The sequence below is a fragment of the Carcharodon carcharias genome, assembly GCF_017639515.1.
Source record: "Carcharodon carcharias isolate sCarCar2 chromosome 37 unlocalized genomic scaffold, sCarCar2.pri SUPER_37_unloc_1, whole genome shotgun sequence".
NCBI classification, from domain to species: domain Eukaryota; kingdom Metazoa; phylum Chordata; class Chondrichthyes; order Lamniformes; family Lamnidae; genus Carcharodon; species Carcharodon carcharias.
In genome coordinates, this window is record NW_024470758.1 from 5,915,113 (window position 1) to 5,931,085 (window position 15,973).

General features: G+C 45.2%; 1 protein-coding gene and 3 non-coding genes across 4 annotated transcripts in view; all 4 read right to left on the bottom strand.

The window, feature by feature from the left end:
- Window positions 1-15,973, bottom strand: part of LOC121274513 — a 116,200-nt gene that overhangs the window by 68,310 nt on the left and 31,917 nt on the right. The window lies entirely within an intron of this gene.
- trnas-gcu lies at window positions 3,064-3,145 on the bottom strand. Its single transcript has one exon. It is a non-coding gene; the product is annotated as a tRNA-Ser (tRNA).
- Window positions 3,683-3,773, bottom strand: trnap-ugg. The gene is given in 2 exon segments: window positions 3,683-3,718; window positions 3,738-3,773. It is a non-coding gene; the product is annotated as a tRNA-Pro (tRNA).
- On the bottom strand, window positions 10,827-10,909 carry trnal-cag. Its single transcript has one exon. It is a non-coding gene; the product is annotated as a tRNA-Leu (tRNA).

Sequence of the window (15,973 nt, forward strand, 5' to 3'; positions counted from 1 at the left end):
TATCGAATCTGCTTCCACCACATTTTCCGGCTGAATATTCAGGTCACAACAACTGGCTGCCTTCTAAAGAAATGTCAAGTGATGATCCATTCAATGTGGAGTATGGTGCGGAGGAGGGTGAAGACAAGGGGAAAGCCAGAATTAACCCCGCCCTCACATGCAGTACTAGACATTGACCGATAAAGAAGGAATCCCATCTCACAAACCGTTCGACAGACTGAGATACAGAATAAATCTTACACTCGCAAGCACTACCTGTGATTGACAGATACAGAACAAATCTCATTCAGGTATATTAGCAGAGTTTGATGATGCCTCATGACTCCCACAATCACATGTTCTCCCAAGGTTTAACAGCCACAGTCGAGGTTTGATGACAGTAATCCCATTCAGGTTTAACGAGAGCTTTGCACAAGACCCGAACATTTTTTTTTCCCTCCACGAGATGTGGGAGTCGCTGGCTATGCCAACAGGTATGTCATGTCCACAAAAAATAAGCAGCACAAATGCAATCAGGTGAGGTACTGCCGCATTATTGTTCTGCCTATAAAAATAAAGAAATGATGGATGGGTCTTCGACAGTGGTATCCAGCAGCAGTTATTCAGCAATAACCTGTCCATTGACGATTAGTTTGGGATCCACCAGGACCATTCAGCTCTGACTGCACTGCAGCCTTGGCCCAAACATGGACAAAACTGCTGAACTCAATGGGCGAGGTGACAGTGCCTGTCCTTGATATCAAGGCAGCATTTGACAAGGAAGACCATGACACCAGGAAGAACATATTTTCCCACAAAAAACCTCCTCACAGAACAGAGAACATCTTTACACTAGAGGAAATAACTTTATCGAACAGAGAAAATTTTTGCACACAACAGATCATGTTAACACAGCCGGGAGCACATTTGCACAACAGGGAAGCATTTTACACAACGACAGTGAGGATGTTTCAACGGCAGAATCACAGTTTCACCACAGAGGGAACAGTTATAGAGCAGAGAGCGCAGTTACAGCAATAGGAATTACATTTAAAACAGGCCCTATCTTTATGCAGCAGGAAATACCTTTTCGTAAATGATCAGTTTCTCCATCATAACATCTTGCTGGTTTGCTCAGCACCTTTTCATGTCAGCGATTGTGTTTATCCTGATAGTCTCTTGCTACTTTCCTGTGTGCATTTCTCTGTCTGGTACATTCGTGGTAGCATAAGTGGATTTGCGGAGCTTGGGTGAGCTTCCAATAGTTGTGCTCTTGTTTAAAAAGTAATGAGGAAGTGAATAGGTGTTTGGCTACCAAACAACGGTAATAGGCATTAGAAAAATGTTGCTTCGGAGGAGACTGGTGCGAGAAGCATGCTGGCCTCCTAACCCAGTGATCAATGGATTGAAACCATACTCAGTTTATTTAAATTCTCATTAACACCAAAAAAAAAACATTTGGCTGCGACACAATATCACCTCTGAATTTGCTTCATAATAAATTTACATCAGCTTCTTGCTTCCAGTAAACACTTCAATCTGTAACCAATCTCTCAACTTGTTTTATTTCACACATGACGCAGCAGAAGTGCTGCAAAAATACACCAGCCGAGGATTTCCCCTTTCTCTTCAGCCCATTTCAGGCCATGGTCCGAACGGCCTTCCCTTGTTCTCTATCACTCTATGATTATCGGAGTAACAAAAAAGAAAACAAATATCTTATTTGGACCCAATATAGTGAAGTTTAGACATATTAGTATCAGTATGTCCGATCTACAGGACACCCTGCAGTAATTCCCATGCTTATTTGGACAGCAGCGTCCTCCCTGAGACATGGACCATGAGAAGGACAAGATTATCAGCATAGCGGAAACAGCATCACGTCAAGACACAGATAATCATTATTTTGACAGATATGATCGTTCATTCTTAATCAATTATTTAAAATATGGAATTCTATCCCCAATATCACCATGAACTGGGAAGGATTCTTTCCTTCAGGTTTGCATTAGAGACACTTCTGTGAGTGTCTCTGGTCAATGAACTGATGATGCACGGAGTTCTCAGCTTTTACTCATTGATCTTCACAAGATTTGTTCCAGTTTTGACGTTGACTTTTCCTCTGGTGTCGATTTACTCGAATTCCTCACCTGATTTCTCTGCTGTCCAATGAAGCTCACTCAGCAGAGTTTTCAATAGTAATTTGATTTTTCCTCACAGTACTTCAATCACCATGTTTTAGAACAATTTGTTTAAAAATATGCTCACAGCGGCTTCCAGGAGCAGCAATGTGATAAAGACAATATAATCTGTTATAAAGTGATTTTAATTGAGGAATGAATGTGGGCTCCGACACCATGGAATAACTCCCCCGCCCCTCTCCGAAATGCTGCTTGGTATACTGCAGCTGAGAAGGCAGAGGGCACCTCAATTTACCATATCATCTAAAAGCTGGCACCACTAACAGTGAAACATTCACTGATTACTGGACTAGAGCGTCAGCCTGAATTTGTGCTCAGGATTCTGGAGTGAGTATTGAACTCACAACCTCCTGATTGTAAAGAGCAAGAGAACAATTGACTGAATCATCATTCACAGCAAAGGAAAGACGACAGAAGACATTTCACTCCAAGGAGAGGCTGAAGTAGATTGTTAGTTGAAGAAATGTCACAGGCAATGAGAGATAAACACCCACAGTTGAAAGAGACCGACTTTTTATCACGACAGGGAGAGAGATTGTAGCAGGAATTTCGACTCCCAGTGCTTCTTGTCAGCGCCCCAGTACAAGCTAAATGGTTTGCAGACTGCCCGCTACACTAAAAAACGAAGCTAGATTGTTACTTAATCATCATAAAATTTTCAATCAGATCGGGCCTGAAACTTTGATATTCACGTTATTACAGGAAACGTCATAACTTGGGTCTGATATCACAGCCTTAAATTCAGATAATCATGGAGTGATTAGCGACATTATCCCGACGCCACGTCCTCTGGAAACCTGGTCTCAGAGCGATTACATCAGTGTTTTCAGACATACCTTCTGAAAAAAGCACCGTGTTCACGAAGAACCCGTTAAGAAAGTGACGACAAAGGTGGGATTCGAACCCACGCATGCAAAGCACAATGGATTAGCAGTCCATCGCCTTAACCTCTCGGCCACCTCATCACGAGTGCCTCCCTTATTAAACCTCCTACTGTACTGTTTTGCATCCATAAAATGTTGAACTAAATGAACCTGCTTGCTTCAGGTCCTGAATAACCATCCAGGTGTCTCATGTAGTTTGTCAATAAAATACATTTCCATCACATCAGGTCGAAACTGTTGTAAATCGACTGATGTGAATCACTTCAACACTTCAACATGATATCCAACATGTTTCTAGACAGTGTGAAAACCCACCGCGGAAAGACCGAAACATACATTCATCTGGAAGAATAAAGAAACCCCTTCCGGCTCACTGCAAGTACCGGAACACAGCTGAAATGTGGTTTTTCACTCAAGACTGTAACTGACAGCAATCAGCATCCGACTGAACCCACAAGGAGAGAGTTGCCGTATTCGATGCATTAGGAGAAACTTTGCGTTGGTTTTCTGTGTTGTGATTTATTCTCCGCAATGATTTCCCGGATGTTCAAACCTGGTCCTGATTTCCCAAACTGGCACCGCCTCGAGCACACGAATTAATGTATTAAAATGCTGGGTGGGCTCGTCCAGGAATTGAACCCAGGACCTCTCGCATATTAATTCACTACAAATACCCAAAGCGAGAATCATACCGCTAGACCAACGAGCCAGCTGCCACAGGAAAGGAATTCAACATATCCTTTCATTGCCACCCACAGGAAATTAACAAACTGCGAAAAACTGTGGATGCTGGAAATCTTTTGGAATGTATTAGAAATCCCGGGGACTACTCCAACCAGTATAATTTGACTTCAGTTTTGTTGGGTTTCTCAATGCCACACTCTGCCACATGCTTCTGTCTAGTCAACTGTAGTCACTTGCAACTCAACGCCTTGAGTTCAGCTCTTTTGTCCATATTTGGATCAAGGCTGCAATGAGGTCGGGAGCTGAGTGACCCTGGCGGAAAACAAACTGAGCTTCAGTGAGCAGGTGATTGGTGAGTTAGGCCACTTGATCGCACTGTCGAAGACACAGCAATGTGGTTGACTCTTAACTGCCCTCTGAAATGGCCTACCAAGCCTCTCAGTTGTAACAAACCGCTACAAATCCACAAAAAAGGGAATGAAACCGGACTGACCACGTGGCATCGACCTCGGCACCAGTCAATCTCAGCCCTGTCCACCCTGCAAAGTCCCCCTTACTAACATCTGGGGGGAAGTGCCGAAATTGGGAGAGCTGCCTCACAGACTAGGCAAGCAATAGCCTGACATAGTCATCCTCACAGATAATGTCCCAGACTGCACCATCACTATCCCTGGATATGCCCCGTCCCACCGGTAGGACAGGCCCAGCAGAGGTGGCGGCACAGTGGTATACAGGCGGGAGGCAGTAGCCTTGGGAGTCCTCAACATCGCCTTCAAACCTGATGAAGTTTCATGGCATCAGGTCAAACATGGGCAAGGAAACCTACTAATTAACAGTAACTGCCCTCCCTCAGCTGATGAACCAGTGCTCTGCATGTTGAACAGCACTTGGAGGAAGCACTGAGGGTAGCAAGGGCACAGAATGGCCTCTGGGTGGAGGGATTCAATGTGCATCACCAAATGTGGCTCGGTAGCACCATGACTGACCCAGCTGGACGAGTCCTAAATGACATCGCTGCGAGACTGGGTCTGTGGCAGGTGCTGAGTGAACCAACAAGAGGGAAAATCATACTTGAGCTCATCCTCACTAATCTGCCTGCTGCAGATGCATCTGTCCATGACAGTATCGGTGGAAGTCAGTATCACACAGAAGTTGTGGAGACGAAGTCCCGCCTTCACACTGAGGATAGTTGCCATCGTGTTGTGTGGCACTACCACCGTGCTACATGGGATAGATTTCGAACACATTTAGCAACACAAGACCGGACATCCATGAAGTCCTGTGGGCCATCAGCAGGAGTAGAACTGTACTCGAACACAATCTGTAAACTCATGGGCTGGCATATTCCCCACTATATCATGACCATCAAGCCAGGTGAACAACCCTGGTTCAATGGAGAGTGAAGAGGGCATTCCAGGAGCTGCACCAGCCTTACCTGATAATGAGTTGTCAACCTGGTGAAGCTATGACACAGGACTACTTTTATGCCAAACAGCATCTGCAGCAAGTGATCTACAGAGCTAAGCAATCGCACAACCAACAGGCAGACCTAAAATCCGCAGTCCTGCTACATCCAGTCAGGAATGGTGATGGAAATTAAACAATTCACTGGAGGAAAGACGCCACAAATATCCCCATCCACAATAATGGAGGACCTCAGAACATCTGCACAAGCGATAAGCATTTGCTACAAAGTGCCGAGTGGATGAACCATCTCAGCCTCCTTCAGAGGTTCCCAGCATCACAGATGCCAGTCTTCAGCCAATTCTATTCACTCCACGTGATATCAAGAAACAGCTGAAGGCACTGGGTAGTGCAAAGGCTATGGGCCTTGACAATATTCTGGAATTAGTACTGAAGCCTTGTGCCCCAGAACTTGCTGCGCCCGCAGCCAAGCTTTTCCAGTACAGCTACAACACTGGCATCTACCCGGCTATGTGGAAAATTGCCCAGGTATTTCCTGTACTCAGAAAGCAGGCCAAATCCAACCCGGCCAATTACTTTCCAATCAGTCTGCTCTCGATCATCAGTAATGTAATGGAAGGGGTCATCCATAGTGCTATCAAGCGGCACTTGCTTAACAATAACCTGCTCACTGACGCACAGTTTGGGTTCCGCCAGGGCCACTCAGCTCCTTACATCATTACAGCCTTGTTTCAAATATAGGCAAAAGAGCTGAACTCCCGAGGAGAGGTGAGAGTGACTGCCCTTAACATCAAAGCCGGATTTGCCTGAGTGTGGCATCAAGGAGCGCTAGGAAAACTGGAGTAAATGGGAATCAGGTGGAAATCTCCATTAGTTTGGAGTCATGCCTAAGGCGTTCAGTCATCTCAGCTCCAGGATATCACTGCAGGAGCTCCTCAGGGTAATGTGCTCGGCCCAGCCATCTTCCACTGCTTCATCAACGACCTTTCTTCCATCATAAGGTCAGAGGTGGGGATGTTCGCTTATAATTTCACAATGGTCAGCACCATTTGTGACTGGTGCAGATTCTGAAGCAGTCCATATCCAAATGCAGCAAGACCTGGACAATATCCAACCTTGGGATGAAAAATGACAAGTAACATTCACGCCACATAAGAGCCAGGCAATGGCCATCTCCAACAAGAAAGAATTTAACCACTGGCCGTTGACGTTTAATGGCGTTACCACCACTGAATCGCTCACTCTCAACATCCTGAGGGTTACTGATGACCAAAACTGAACTGGGCTAGCCTTATAAACACTGTCGTTAGAAGGGCAGGTCAGAGGCGAGGGATTGTGCGACGATTAACTCACCTCCTGACTCTCCAAAGCTTGTCCAGAATCTATAAGGTACTAGTCAGGAATGTGATGGAATGGTCGCCAATTGCCTGGTGGGGTGCAGCACCCACAACACTCATGAAGCTTGGCATCAACCAGGAGAAAGCTTCACTGGCACCACATCCATAAACATTCACTCCCTACACCACCGACGGACAGTCGAGGAGTGTGAAGCATCTACAAGATACATACAAGAATTCACCAAGCCTCCTTAAACAACACTTTCCAAACCCACGACCTCTATGGTCGAGAAGGGCAAGGGAAGCAGCTGCCTCAGAACACCAGCGCCTGAGAGTTGCCCTCCAAGTCACACGTCATCTTGACTTCGAAATATAACGCCTTTCCTTCACTGTCACTCGGTTAAGAGTCTGGGACCCACTTCCCAGCAGCACTGTGGGTGTGCCTACACCACATGGATTGCAGCAGCTCAAGAAAGCAACTGACCACCACCTTCTCAAAGGCAACTAGGGATGGGCAATAAATGCTGCCCAGCCAGTGAAGCGCACATCCCGTGAATAAATAAAAGTTTTCCTGCCACCTTCTATCATTTATCCACATGCCCACAATTTCCCCTGCTCTTGCACGCCCTTGGGTACAGATTCTTTATTTGATGTTCCCTCTTTGCTTTCTTCCGACCACAATTAATCTTTTCATTTCCCTGGAAAAGGAAATCAACAGCAAAAACGCTGGTTAGTCCACAGCTGGAATTTTGTGTACAGTTCCAGTCGCTACCTTACAGGAAGGACATAATGGCACTGTAGAGAGCACAGAGAGGATTTACAAGAATGCTGCCAAAGCTTGAAAATTACAAGCTACGAGGGAAGATTGGATTGGTTAAGGTTGTTTTCCTTAGAACAGAGGAGGCTGAGGGGTGACCTAATTCAGGTGTACAAATTGCTGAGTGGCATAGATAGGGTGGAGAGTAAATACTTATTTTCCCTAGCTGAGGGGTCAATTGTCAGGGAACGCAGATTTAAGGTCGTTTTTGGAAGGATTAGAGGGGAGACGAGGAAAAGCTTTTTCATGCAGCGAGCAGTTGGATTTCACTGCCTGAAATGGTGGTTGAGGCTGAAACGCTCAATTCTTTTAAAATGTACTTAGATCTGCATCTGGTGCGCTGCAAGGCTACGGATCAGGTGCTGTAAAGAGGCTTTAAAATGAACGGCTAGTTTCTTCTTCATCTTTTTTCTATCCAGCACAGACATGATGGGCTGAATCACCTCTTTCTGTGCAATCACTTTTGTAGGGTTATGTGGTTCTCTCTGCTGCTTAACCGCCCATTCCACCAACCTGCCCAAGTCATTTTGAAGTTCTTCTGAATTCCTATAGCTCTTTACACAACCACAGGACGTCCAAAAAACATTTTACGGATGATGAGTACTTTTGAAATGTAGTCACTGTTCAAATTGCTGAAATTTTGAACTGTCTTTTCGTCAATGTCAGAAATTCCCATATTGGGATGGGAAACAAGTATCATTGGTGTAGATCTGTGGCACAACCGATAGCGTGTTGGACTTGCAGTCGGTACAAACAGAGACATTTAAAGGTTGTGGGTTGGAATGCTTTAGATAAGCATTGAAGAAAGTCAGCAAGAGGTTTATCAATATTCTCACAAAAGGGAAACTGCCGTCCCGAACTTCCTTCTATACAGGTCACTCCCCACTTTCCCATCTGAACCACTGAACAGGCGAAATCTCATCACCGTCTCAGGACAAAACAAAAACCTTTGAAAGATGCTGACCAGAGTCAGTCTGCTCAGTCCTCAGAATGGTTTAAAATTGGACATATACAGCCACCACGGACACTGCTTCCCATTACTGCACAGTCATCTTTCCAGACTGTTCCTGACAGACAGCTCAAAACAAGGATGATGTGAGTCTGCACCACTGAATATCAAGACCAACACGGTTATCACAGCTGTAATGAACAGCTCCTGTTGCAGCTTTAGATCAGACAGTGGAGGATTATCACAGGCGCTCTGTCAGACTGCATGTTCCTTCAGACAGGTTTCCAACTGGATACATGGAATGAGCGGCTGTGTGAACATTAGTGGTTCAGGGGGAGATTTCTCACTGGCTGGACTGGAGTTCCAGTTCCTTTCCAAGACATTTCTCTTTCTGAATCCATCTCTGTCCTCTTGCTCATTTACACTTTGCATTGTTTCATCATTGGCGGCCAAGTTTTCAGCTGTCTGAGCCTTTAGCGCTGCAATTCCTTCTAGAAACATCCCCACTTCACTCTCCCCCTTAATACCCTCTTAAAATCTATGAGTTTTACTAAGGTTCTGTTCATCTGGCCAAATATCTGACTCGATGTCGAATGTTGCTTGATCCAGCTCCTTTGAAGCGCTTTGGGGAGTTTTGTTAAATCACGGTGCTGCTGCTGGAATGGCTCGAATTTGGATAAATTCACATCCAGCTTCAATCTTCTTAAAGATTCACCATTATTCCCTCCACTTGCTTTGCATCGAAAAAACATCTCCTATGAGGTGTTCAAAATGATGACCAGTTTACCAGAGTAAATAAGGAGAAACTGTTTCCACTGACAGGAGGGTCGCTAACCAGAGGACACAGTTTGAAGCTGATTGGGAAAAGAACCAGGAACGGGATGAGTAGAATGTATTTTACACAGTGAGCTCATTGTGAAATGGAAGCTACCTGGGAGGGTGATGGAAGCAGATTAATTATTAACTTTCACGAGAGAGTTGGAGAGAAAAAAAACTTGAAGGAAGGGAATACAGGACAATGGGGACAGAGCACGGATCTCGGAGTAATTATATCGCTCAACCAAAGAACCAACGCAGGCAGAATGAGCTCCTTCTGTCCTTTATCATTCTATGCTTTATGGATAGAAATCAGTCTACATTCTGTAGAGCAGGAAGGGTGTGAGAAGCCGGCATGGGAATTGATCCCGTGGGCACAGAATGGAATCGGTAAAATTCTGTATTTTGTCAGGGAATCGAAACTGTGTAGATATGACTCTGTCTGTTTAAAAGTGGCTTGTTACCAATTCCAGATAATTGACGCTTTGCTTAAAAGGGATGTGTTATCAGTCAATGAACAGGCTATAATATAAAAACGGAAAATGCTGATAATACCCAGCAGCAGCTGTGGAGAGAAAGGAATTAAGGTTGGTGGCCCTTCATCTGAACTGAGGAATATAGGAATGTAATAGGCTTGGAGCAAGGGACCAGTCCGGGCTTTGGGAAGAGGTTGAACAAAAGCGCAGGTTTGTAATGGTTTGGGGGCCCGGAGAGAGTAAATTACAAAAGGTTTCACGGCGCCAAAGCCAAAGGACTGGAACAGGCAAAAAAAACAAACTGTGGCTCCAGATGAGTGAGAATGGCTAAAGATCAGCTGCCCAATTGCAAAGTGAAGGAATTAAATAAGAAACAGAAAATAAAATGCTAACCCTGAAAGAAACACATGAAACAAGAGGGAGGCTGAGTTTATAATTTAAAAATATTGAACTCGACGTTGAGGCCAGAAATGTGCAGGGTGAGGTGTTCTTCCTCGAGCTTATGTTATTGTTCACTGGAACACTGCAGCAGACCAAGGACAGAAAGGTCAGAGTGGGAGCACGGTGGAGAATTGAAATGACAAGTGACAGGAAGCTCAGAGTCAGGCTTGCGGATTGAACGGAGATTCCTCAAAGCGCTCACCCACCTAAAGCAGATGAGAACATATTGCGGCAGCAAATGCAGCACATTAAACTGAAAGAAGAACAAGTGCATCACTGTTTCATTTGGAAGGAGTTTTTGAGGTCTTGGATAGAAAGGTGTCATTAAAAGGGGAGGGGATATTGACTGAGTCAAGGATTTCACACTGAGAGAGAAGGAAATGATGATCTCACCGGCCTGAAATGCTAGTTCTATATTTCTCTCCACAGATGCTGTATAATTGTTGTGTATTTCCAGTACTTTCTGATTGTTACTATTTCTGATTTTCAGCATTCGCATTATGTTGCTTTTTGATCAGTTTACTTTATGACCTGTTTTCAGTGGATCCGGTTGCCGAGAGTCTGGCTCGGCCGACCGAAATTCCCCTTGAGAAGCTGGCAGTGAGCTGCCTTCTTGAACTGCTGCAGTCCATATGGTGTAAGTACGTCCACAGCGCTGTTAGGAAGGGAGTTCCAGGATTTGAGAGGGCGATACAATTCCAAGTCAGGATGGTGTGTAGCTCGGAGGGGAGCTTGCTGCTGTTCTCATGCATCCGCTGCTTGTTTCCTTCCAGATGGTGGAGATCTCGGGTTTGGAAGGTGCTGAAGAAAAGTAAGATGTCAGGAGTGGGATTCGAACCCACGCCTCCAGAGGAGACTGCGACCTGAACGCAGCGACTTAGACCGCTCGGCCATCCTGACTCAGTCACTGCTTCCTGCACAAATGGTTTTAAATTCCACATTCATCGTCACTGCTTTCAAAAACTCGATGTGATTTTCCTTTTTTCAGCACCTGTCAGGTTCCTGTATCTGAGTCCCATCCTTCCCCAAGCCGCCGGGGGGTGAGGAGCTTCTCATTGCTGCATTGCTCTGTTTGCTCAAATCAACAAAGACCCAATTCCCGCCCGACCTGTTCCTCACACGAAGGTGATGAGAGTGTAAGATCTGAGCGACGTGAAGTATCCAATTGGAGAGTTACATCCTGGCGACAGGAATATCTCTCCACAGCTGCTTTCGGAGCTGCTGAATATTTCCAGCATTTCCTGTTTCTGATTTTGTGCCTTCATTACAGGAGATCTTTTTACTGACAACCCAAAGCTTGTCTCGGGGCAGCTCCAGGCACCGCTTTCCTGTGACCTTTAAGTCGCTGTTTTCACACTCATCACTCTGCGCCATGGCTTTCAACCCCCACCACCACCACACCTCCACCACCCCCACCCCCCGCACCTCCCTCTCTGTCCCCAGTCCCGCGCCCCACTCCCCACTCCCATCCCCTCTCCCGCCTGCTCAGCTCTCAGGTCGTCTTAGCGTTTTTTTTCGGAATTCGGAAGGGCCCGGGATCACAGAGTCTGTGAGGGAATATAAGGGGTTAATCCACATTCACATACAGGGAACTGTGACTCTCTTAAGATGGACGGAAGTTGGTGTCCCTTCCAGATCCACTAGGAGGTCGAGTTACTGGAGCTGTGGGAATTTCTGCCATTTCTATCCCACAGTGAGTCGCGCCTCCCCGTTGGTCCGGCTGGGATGGTGATGGCTAAAGTGAGTGGCCGAGAAAGCGGGTCGTCCCCATGTCCCTCTTGGGCTTGTTTCCCCTCATCCAGCTGTAAGGGGGCGGGGGGTTGAGTTTGTGGGCTGGGGGCGGTATCTTGCTGGTTTGCGCACCTTTCCCTGTCTCTCACTGTGTGTGTCCTGATCGTCTCTACTGCTTTTCTGTGTGTCTTTCTCTGTCTGTTGCATTCGGAGTGGTGTGAAGTGCAATTGCGCAGCCAGGGTGAGCTTCCCAACACGTGTGCTCTTGATTAAAAATAAGTAAGAAGTGAATATTTGCTTGGCTACCGTAAAGTATTCAGCGGCAGGAAGGAATTACGGCTCCGTCGCAGGGTGGTGCAGCGAAGCCCACAGCACAGAGGCCGATGAATCCAAACCATCTTCTGCTATTTTTGTTCTTATTCACACCAAAAATAACCAGCGGTCTGTGACCGAAAAACATACCTGGCTTTTTCTGTACAGTGAATTTGTATCAACTTCTTACTTCCAGTAAACACTTCAATCTGCAACCAACCTCTCAAATCGTTTTTATTCACACACCAGACAGAAGTAGTAAATGCTACAAAAATACACCAGCCCAGTATTTCCTCTTTCTCTCAGCCCATTTCAGGCCATGTTCCGAATGGCCTTTCCTTGTTCTCAATCACCCCAAGATGATCTGAATAGAAAAAAAAAACAAACAAATCTCTTAGGCGGAAACATTGTTGCGGAGATTATACATATTAGCTGCAGTATGTCCGATCTACAGGACACCCTGCATTAATTCCTATGCGTATTTGGACAGCAGCGTCCTCCCTGATACATGTACCATCGAGAAGGACAAGCGTATCAGCATAACGGGAAGAGCATCACGTCAAAGACATCATAAATCATTATTTGGATACCTATGTTTATTCATTCTTACTCACTTAGTAAATATATGGAGCTCCATCCCCAATATCACCATGAACTGGTAAGGCTTCGTTCCTTAAGGTTTGCATTAGAGACACATTGTACAAAACACTCTGTGAGTGTCTCTGGTTAGTGAACTGATGATGCGCGGAACTCTCAGCTTTTCCTCATTGATCTTCGCAAGAGTTGATCCAGTTTTGACGGTGACTTGTTCTCTGGTGTCGATTTACTCGAATTCCTCACCTGATTTCTCTGCTGTCCAATGAAGCTAACTCAGCAGAATTTTCAATAATAATTTGACTTTTCCTAACAGGAATTCAGTCATCATATTTTTGAACAATTTTTCAAAGGATTTGCACACAGTCAGCTTTCAGGAACAGCAATGTGATGAAGGCAGTATGATCTGTTCTGAAGTGATATTAATTGAGGGACAAATATTGGCTCCGACATCATGGAATAACTTCTCCGCCCCTCTCCGAAATGGTGCCATGGTATATTTTACGTGAGAATGCAGATGGCAGCTCAGTTCAACATATCGTCTCAAAGCTGGCACCAGTAACAGCAAAGAATTCTCTAGAGCGTGAGCCTGAATTTGTGGTCAGGATTCGGGAATGAGTTTTGAACTCACAACCTCCTCATTGTAAAATCAAGGGAGCAGCTGACTGAATCATAGTTCACTGCATAGGGAAAAAGACAGAAGAGATTGCACTCTGTAAGGAGAAGCAGAAGGAGATTATTAATTGAAGAGGTGTCACAGACAATGAGAGATAGACACCCACAGTTGAAAGAGACAGTTTTTTTATCACGGCAGGGATAGAGAGTGCAGCAGGAATTTCGATTCCCAGTGTAGATAACAGAAAACGTTAACTTTGGGTCAAATATTGGACCTGATAAGGGGTCAGAGGCTGACTGACCTTAATGATAACAACTGTATCAGTCGGAGTCACACAGGGAGGGAGTGATCATTTCTGATTCCCACTTGTCTCCCAGGAATGAAGCAGACAGCATTACAACATTGAGAAGCTCAGAGTAGGGAAAAAGGGCAAACTCTTCAACCGAGTCTCCCTGGGAAAAAAAAGCAACATCCGCGGTGGTGTGTGAGTATTTTTGGTGCCTATATTATATCTCCACTGCCTGGAAGATGTTATATTTCATTATCACAGTTCACGTGAATTAGTAAAGATAGGACCAGGACTTCTTCAGTGCTTCCAACTGCTTGAAATTCTAGAAGAGGCAAATATGTTTCACAAATTGTGTAATGCCCCACAGAGGGGCAATAAAGATACATGACTATTTCACTCATAAACCACAAATTAAACCGAAACCCCATGTCCCCTATCGGACGGATGTGAACAATCCGACCAGACTATTTACAATAAGGGAAGCGGAGTCTTACCCGGAGTCCTTGGATCGATATTAATCCCTCAAACAGCGTCTCTGAATCAGATTATACAGTCATTCATCAGGTTGCTGTGTTGGGATGTTGTTCTGCACATTCAAGCAGCAATCTTACTTACCAAGACACAACTCCGCTCCCGCACCATTGGCCGTGAGGTTTTAGGTTTTCCTGAGGTTGCAAAATGTGGTGGAAAAATTCAAGTTCCTCCCTCCCTCTGGCCCCCTGCCTCTCTTCCTCCAGCTCCGCCCTTCTCCTACTCCCTCCCTCGCTCCCTCGCTGTCTCCCTCCATACCTCCCTCCCCGGCTCTCCCTCCCCCTCCCCGTATCATCCCGTCCCACCCTACCCACACCCCGTTTCTCTTTCAAATCTTATTTCCTGTCTCTGGGGCCTGTCTTATCCCCAGGTTATCCACTGACTCCAGCCTCTGGGACTCTCAGGCCGGCCCGAGCTCTTTAACCGGCTCCATTCACAGGAAAGGTGACTACAGTTCCCAGAATAACATCCGTACTCCCTGTACCTATCTACCCACAAAACTGAAATTCAGGTCAATGCTAACATGAAGACTGAGGGCTGCGGCTTCCACTCCTGCTGTTTGAAACAATTCGCTATATGTGTGTACAGTGAGCAGAAAGAAATTGCTGTACTTTGTAAACATTTCTTACTGAACTCGCTGTCATTCTGCTTCAACAGGACTAGTTTGAATCTCTTGATATATTGGCAAAATGATAAATGAACTGCATTTGAAATTTAACCATATCAGAAATTGCTCTAATATTCAGTTGGTCTGTACTCCACTGGACTGATGAAAGATCAACTCCTGTGTCCAATCAGTAAGATATGCAGCCACTCGGGGCTTTCATAGTGGAACTGGACAGCCACCTGAAGATAAAAGTTTCCATGGCTATGGAGACAGGGCTGGGGACTGGGATAGCTGAGTTTCTTTAGGAGAGACAGAGGACCGAATAGTCTCCTTCTCTGTTGTAGCTATTCTATGTGTATGTGTGTGAGGTTCATTCAGTACCGTTTTGCCTCTGGAACAGGATTTGAGTGTGGTGCCGGTCTCTGTGGATTAATTCTTTATCGCTTTGTCCCTGGGACAGGATTTGTTTTCGGGATTAATCGTGGATCTGTCAGGTTCTGATGATGTGCCTGTGTGTATGATTCATTGGGTATCATTCTGTCCATTGAATACTGTGAGAGTTTGCGATTCAATATGTATCAGTCAGTCACTGATGCCACGCCTGAGTTAATGATTCATTCTGGGTCTCTCTGTCTTTTACTCAGAATTTGGGTGTAGGATTCATTACGTGTCTGTCAGTCCCTGAGATACATTGCAAATCTGGATTCATTCAACCCGGAATATGCCTCACTGAAAGTGGGCCTTTTGTTCTAACAGGTAAACTGCCTGACAAGATCCTCCACTTAGAATACTTCATGTAACATTATCTATTTATCCCTGAAATTTATTCTCCCTCCTACACTTATCTAGAATTCCCTTAAATGCAGTTTATCTAATCGTCTCAGTAGCTCCAGGCAATAGCTAGCCTGTAACTGCTGCCGATTCAATGGGAATAAATTAATTAATCATTTTTCCTAAATTGTATTTCATATTTGTATTTCTATGTCTGCCCTATCACATCACATCACAAATTCCTCACGTTGACCTGTTTCTGCGACACCGACAATGTGAATTTCTACCGCTCTGTTGCGGCCAGTAGATGGCAGCACATTCCGATATAGTGAAGTTGTTAGATCAGAGACAACAGAGGATACTTGTTCATATTATTCGGGAAGGGACAGTTGTAGAAATACTATGGATGGAGATGACCTCTTCTTATATGTATTATGTAACAAGCAGTGGTTATCGTCTGTCCCTCGATACGAGGATGACATCCACTCAGGGCCGTGAGTTTCTGCCATGGGT